Below are 7037 nucleotides of genomic sequence, written 5' to 3'. Positions count from 1 at the left end.
TCTTTCTGTCACTTTCCCTTTATAATAAAAAATGAATAAATAAACATTTAAAAACCTTTTCATAGTTTTCCATTTATCTTATATATGACTTTCTCATATAATTTGTCAGTTAATTTATCTATATATTAGTTACCTTAAAATAATAAGTAGTTGTATGATTGCCTCCAAGATGATGGAATAGGGAGGGAGCTCACTGATAGTCCAGGAAAAGATAGTTAACAAAAGTGGAGATAGTGTAGTCTCAGGGAAGAGTTAGAGAACAAAATGGCAGAGGAAACTCTGCTGGAATTAGAGGGACACGGTGGATCTACATGAGGGCATGAGTGCCCACAGCTTGGGAGCCCAGCTGCCGAGAGTCTCCTCCAAACTAGCACTGGAAAGAGAGGTGAGGCAAAACTGTAGTAGTCCAAGACACTGGCAAAAAAGGGACAGGAAGAGCCTAGAGGAAACAAGGCTTGAAGTCCCATGGGGGAAAGTACAGCAGCCTAACTAGAAGAGAGAGAGAGAGAGAAAAAAGGGATGGTACAGACACAATTCTGTCTCTGCACTCACCTTACAAAGGTGAGCGAGGCAATAGAGCAGGCACCATTTTGGACATATGTAACAGCTGTGCCAGCTGGGGGCTACGACCACCCTCAATCAAGCAGAAATACATGACTCTGGTGGGGAGTAATAACAGGACACTAAGATGTAGTGAATGTGTGGAGCTTATGAACCGGGACTGTGAAAAAAAAAAAAAACAACAGAGTGTGTGGGAGAACTCACAGTATGGCTGAGATGTGAGTAGTCTCATTGGAAGATGCTGCAAGCTCAGGCCGCCTTGGCTACCGTTGAGAGACGTTGCAGGGGAATCTGAGCTTACACTGAGGACTGAACAGATCCTTTGTGTGGTCCTTGGGAAGGAAGATGAATATTATACCCACTGGGGCTAGCACTCAGGCCTGATGGCAATCGAGGAGAAGAGCTCAGATGAGCAGAATTACTTCCCTTCTGAATAAAAAAAACAGAGAGAGAGAGAGAGAGAGAGAGAGAGAAAGATTTACCATGCCAAACCTGGGTGTGTTACCTTTGGCACACCCTTAACCCAGGAGAAATGAACAGAGCTCTCTGGCCACACCAGCCACAAGCCTCTAGAGATTCACCAAAAGCAGACAGTCCACTTAATCTAGAGTCATAGTTTAGTGAGAAAAGCCACCACAGCAGAAGAAGAAGAAGAAGGAGAAGGAGAAGGAGAAGGAGAAGGAGAAGGAGAAGGAGAAGGAGAAGGAGAAGGAGAAACCAAAGAATATCTCCACAATGCCAAACAAAAACATGGAAATCTAGGAAACAAGAACAAGGAAGACACTATGATGCCCAAAATGAACAATGCACTCCGATTTAAGATTATGAAGATGATGAGATAGAAGAAATGCAAGAAACAGAACTTAAAAAAATTTGTGTTAAAAGCATTTAGAAGTTATCAAAAACAAATGCATGAACTACTGAAATCCATGCAGGACATGATAGAAAATCTCTCTCGTGAAAATGAAATCTTAAGGAGGAATCAAAATAAATGAGGAATTTAGTAGAACATGAAATTGAGATATTGAAGATAAATCAAAATGAAATGAAGAATTCAATTGAACAAATAAAGAACACAGTTGAAAGCGTTAAAAACAGTGTCACTGAGGCAGAAGAGAGAATATCGGATTTAGAAGACAGAGCACAGGAAAGTATACAGTCAAAACAAAGAAAAGAAGAGGAAATTAGAATTCTAAAAATATTGTTGGAAATTTACAGGATACTATTAAAAAATTCAACATTTGGTTCTAGGAGTTCTTGAAGGCATAGAGAGAGAGAAAGGATTAGAAGGCCTTTTTAGTGGGATACTAGCAGAAAACTTTCCAGGTTTGGAGAAGGACAGAGCCATCAAGCACAGGAAGAACATAGAACTCCCAATAAACATGACCAAAAGAGATCCTCAGCATGACACATTGTAATCAAACTCACCTCAGTGAAACATAAAGAAAAATTTCTAAAATGTGCAAGAGAGAAACGTCAGATTACTCTCAGAGGACCTCCAATTAGACTCACAGCTGACTTCTCATCAGAAACCCTACAAGCTAGGAGGGAATGGCGAGATATAGCCCAGGTACTAAGAGAGAAAAACTGCCAGCCCAGAATATTATATCCTGCAAAGCTATCATTTGTGAATGAAGGTGAAATAAAGACCTTTCATAGTAAAAAGAAATTGAAAGAATTTGTCACCACCCGTCCAGCCCTGCAAAAGATGCTTAAAGATGTGTTACACACAGAAACACAGAAACACAGCCATCAATATGAAAGAAGGTAAAGGAAGAACACATAGTAAAAGATCACATGAAGTTCAAAGCGTGTATTAAAAAATATCTTTGGGAAAATGGCAGGGAAAAGTTACTACTTATCAATAGTCACATTGAATGTTAATGGCCTCAACTCTCCAGTTAAAGACACAGACTGGCTGAATGGATTAAGGAACAAAACCCATCTATTTATTGCTTACAGGAAACACATCTTTCCAACAAAGATGCATGCAGACTGAAAGTGAAAGGTTGGAAAAAGATATTCCATGCCAAAAGAAACCACAAAAGAGCTGGCATAGCCATCTTAGTACCAGACAAAATAAACTTTAACACAAAAACTGTTAAGAGAGACAAAGAGGGGCACTATATAATGATTAAGGAATAAATTCAGTAGGAAGATGTAACTATTATAAATGTATATGCACCTAATTACAGGGAACCAGGTTATTTAAAAGATATGTTAAGGGAATTAAAGGGAGGCATAGACTCCAATATAATACTATTGAGGGACTTCAATACTCCACTTTCAGCAATAGACAGATGAATCAGACAGAAGATCAACAAGGAAACAGCAGATTTAATTGGCACTATAGACCAAATGGATCTAGCAGATATCTACAGAACTTTTCATCCTACACTTGAAGAATACACATTCTTCTTAGCAGTACATGGAACATGCTCTAGGATTGACCACATACTAGACCATAAAGCAAGTCTCAAAAATTCAAAAGAATTGAAATCATACCATGCATCTTCTCAGACCACAGTGGAATGAAGCTGGAAATTAGCAACTCAGGAATCCTTAGAGCATATGCAAACACATAGAGACTGAACAACATGTTCCTGAATCAATGCTGGGTCATAGAAAAAATCAAAAGAGAAATCAAAAACTTTCTGGAAATAAAAGAGGATAACAACACAATATATCAAAACTTATGGGATACAGCAAAAGCATTGTTAAGAGGAAAGTTTATAGACATGGGTGCCTACATCACGAAACTGAAAAGGCACCAAACAAATGAGCTATCAATGCATCTAGAAAAACTGCAGCAAACCAGACTCTAAACTAGCAGGAGAAGATAATAATTAAAATTAGAGAAGAAATCAACAAAATTGAATTGAAAATAACATTAAAAGTACAGCAAACTTAAGAGCTGGGGTTTTTGAAAAAATAAACAAAATTGACACACCATTGGCCACACTAACTAAAAGAAGGAGAGAAAAGACCCAAGTCAATAAAATCAGAGAAAGAAATGGAATGTAACATCAGATACCACAGAAATAAAACAAGTCATCAGAAATTACTATAAAGAGTTGTATGCCAGCAAACAGGGAAATGTTTCACAAATGGATAGATTCCTGGACACATACAACCTGCCTAAATTGAACCATGAAGACATAGAAAACCTAAGCAGACCCATAATTAGACAAAAATTGAATCAGTAACAAAGGCCCACCCAACAAAGAAAAGCCCAGGACCGGATGGATTCACTGCTGAGTTCTACCAGACATTTAAAGAACTAACTCCAATTCTTCAAAATTATTCAGAACAATTGAAAAAGAGGGAATCCTCCCAAATTCTTTCTATGTATCCAGCATCACTCTAATTCCTAAACCTGAAAGAAACGTAGCATAGAAAGATAATTACAGACCAATTTCCTTGATGAACATAGATGCAAAAATCCTCAATAAAATTCTTGCCAATAGAATACAACAACACATCAGAAAGATCATCCACCCAGACCAAGTGGGATTTACCCCTGGTATGCAGGGATGGTTCAATGTTTGCAAATCATCAATGTGATACACCACATTAACAGACTGCAGAAGAAAAACCATATGATTATCTCGATAGATGCAGAGAAAGCATTCGATAAAATTCAACACTCTTTCATGATGAAAACTCTAAGCAAATTGGGTATAGAAGGAACATTCCTCAATATAGTCAAAGCAATTTATGAAAAACTCATGGCCAGCCTCCTATAGAATGGGGAAGAGTTGGAAGCATTTCCACTGAGACCCAGTTCCAGACAGGAATATCCACTCTCACCAAGCTATTCAATATATTCCTGGAAGTTTAGCCAGAGCCATTAGGCAAGAAAAAGAAATTAATGGGATACAAATTGGGAAGGAATAAATCAAACTATCCCTCTTTGCAGATGATATGATTCTTTATTTAGGGGATCCAAAGAACTCTACTAAGAGACTATTGGAACTCATAGAAGAGTTTGGCAAAGTGGCAGGATATAAAAGCAATGCACAAAAATCAACAGCCTTTGTATACACAGGCAATGCCATGGCTGAGAAAGAACTTCTAAGATCAATCCCATTCACAATAGCTACAAAAACAATCAGACTTTGAAATAAACTTAACCAAGGATGTCAAAGATCTCTACAGTAAGAATTACAAAATTTTAAAATAAGAAATAGAAGAGGATACCAAGAAATGGAAAAATCTTCCATGCTCATGGATTGGAAGAATCAATATCATCAAAATGTCCATTCTCCAAAAAGCAATTTATAGATTCAATGTGATACCAATCAAAATACCAAAGACATTCTTCTCAGATCTGGAAAAAATGATGCTGAAAATCATATGGAGGCACAGGAGACCTCAAATAGCTAAAACAATCTTGTACAACAAAAACAAAGCCATAAGCATTACAATACCAGATTTTAGGACATACTACAGGGCAGTTGTTATCAAAACAGCATGGTACTGGTACAAAAACAGATGGACAGACCAATGGAACAGAACAGAAACACCAGAAATCAACCCAAACATCTACAGCCAACTTATATTTGATCAAGGATCTAAAACCAATTCCTAGAGCAAGGACATTCCATTCAACAAATGGTGCTGAGAAAACTGGATTTCTACATGCAGAAGCATGAAGCAAGACCCCTACCTTACACCTTACACAAAAATCCATCTACATTGGTTAAAGATGCATGAAATTATAGAGAACATATGAGAAACCCTGCAAGATATAGGCACAGGCAAAGTCTTCTTGGAAAAGACCCAGGAGGCACATGCAGTCAAAGCCAAAATCAACTATTGGGATTACATCAAATTGAGAATTTCTGTACTGCAAAAGAAACAGACAGGAAAGTGAAGAGGCAACCAACAGAATGGGAAAAATATTTGCAAACTATGCAACAGATAAAGGGTTAATAACCAGAATCTACAAATAGATCAAGAAACTCCAAAATAATGAAACCAACGTCCCATGTAAGAGATGGTTCATGGACCGAAATAGACATTTTTCAAAAGAGGAAATCCTAATGGCCAACAGACACATGAAAAAATGTTCAGGATCACTAGCCATCAGGGAAATGCAAATCAAAACCACAATGAACTTTCACCTCACCCTAGTTAGAATGGCTTACATATAGAAATCAACTAACAACTAATGCTGGTGAGGATGTGGGGAAAAAGGCTCACTAATCCACTGTTGGTGGGAATACAAATTGATAAAGCCACTATGGAAGACAGTTTGGAGATTCCTCAGATACCTGAATATAGCCCTACCATACAACCCAGCCATCCCACTCCTTGGAATTTACCCAAAAGAAATTGAATTGGCAAATGAAAGAGTGGTCTGCACCTCAATGTTTATTGCCGGTCAATCACAATAGCTAAGACATGGAATTAACCTAAATGCCCATCAATAGAAGCCATCAAAGAAGGAGGTACCTTTCTCTGAAGGGAGGAGAGAACTTCCACTTTGACTATGACCCTATCAGAATAAGATCGAAGTCAGCGAACTCAAAAGGCTTCCATAGCCTTGGCAACTCATGACTAGAGCCTTGGGAGATTACTGACACCATAAACAAGAGTGTCACATTGTGAAGTCAACAACAGGAGTCACTGTGTACTTACTTCTCATGTGGGATCTGTCCTTAATGTGTTGTCCGATGTTAATTAATGCTATTACTAGTACTGAAACAGTATTTTACACTTTGTATTTCTGTGTGGGTGCTAACTGATGAAATCTTTACTTAATATATACTGAATTGATCTTCTGTATATAAAGATAATTGAAAATGAATCTTGATGTGAATGGAATGGGAGAGGGCGTGGGAGATGGGAGGGGTGTGAGTGGAAGGGAAATTATGGAGGCTGAAGCCATTGTAATCAATTAATTGTACTTTGAAAATTTATGTTTACTAAATAAAAAATAAATAAAAAAAGAAAAAAAAAGAAGACTGAATAAAGAAATTATGGGATATGTACTCTATAGAATATATATATATTCTCTCTATATATTCTATATATATTCTGTATATATCTTATATATATATTCTATATATGTATATACTCTATACAGTAGTAAAAATGAAATGCAGTCATTTGCAGCAAAATGGAGGAATCTGGAAAACATCATGCTGAGTGAAATAAGCCAATCCCAAAGGGACAAATATCATATGTTCTCTCTGATCAGTGACAGCGAAGCACCTAATAGGAAACCTGTACAAGTAAATGGATACTATGAGAAACAATTACTTGATTAGCCCTTGTCCTGACTGTCAAGGAACAACTTACTATTTTATTCTTTTTATTATTTTTTATTCTAGTTTTTATCATTGGTTGAGCTCTTTAATTAACACACAATTATTCTTAGGTGTTTAAAATTTAACTGAAAAGTGATCTATGTTAAATATAAGAGTGAGAACAAGAGAGGGATGGGATGTACAATTTGGCTCATGTTCACT

This window comes from Oryctolagus cuniculus, chromosome 12 (assembly GCF_964237555.1).
Source record: "Oryctolagus cuniculus chromosome 12, mOryCun1.1, whole genome shotgun sequence".
NCBI classification, from domain to species: Eukaryota; Metazoa; Chordata; class Mammalia; order Lagomorpha; family Leporidae; genus Oryctolagus; species Oryctolagus cuniculus.
This window is presented reverse-complemented; position numbering follows the sequence as displayed.